Here is a 293-nt window from a genome sequence, read left to right as displayed (position 1 = left end):
GGCTGGCTATTCGTGGCCATGCCTGAACTCTTTGCTTATGTATTTTCAACGGTGGAGTTTCTGCACACCATAGATTAAGGGTGTGGAGCTCTGCTGTACCTCAAGTATTAATGAAGTTCTATTTTCTTTTATTCAAATCTCTCTTATTCTTATTACAAGATATTCATTCGTACCCAAGAACAGGATGAATGTGATGAGTCAAATTACCCTCATTATTATTCTCACTTATGAATGTATGTGATTGACAACCACTTCCGTTCTACATGCAACAGAGCTTGAATGCGTATCTCTTA

This window comes from Arachis duranensis, chromosome 7, assembly GCF_000817695.3.
Source record: "Arachis duranensis cultivar V14167 chromosome 7, aradu.V14167.gnm2.J7QH, whole genome shotgun sequence".
Lineage (NCBI taxonomy): Eukaryota > Viridiplantae > Streptophyta > Magnoliopsida > Fabales > Fabaceae > Arachis > Arachis duranensis.
The sequence above is the reverse complement of the archived record's forward strand: the minus strand, read 5'-3'. Positions refer to the sequence as shown.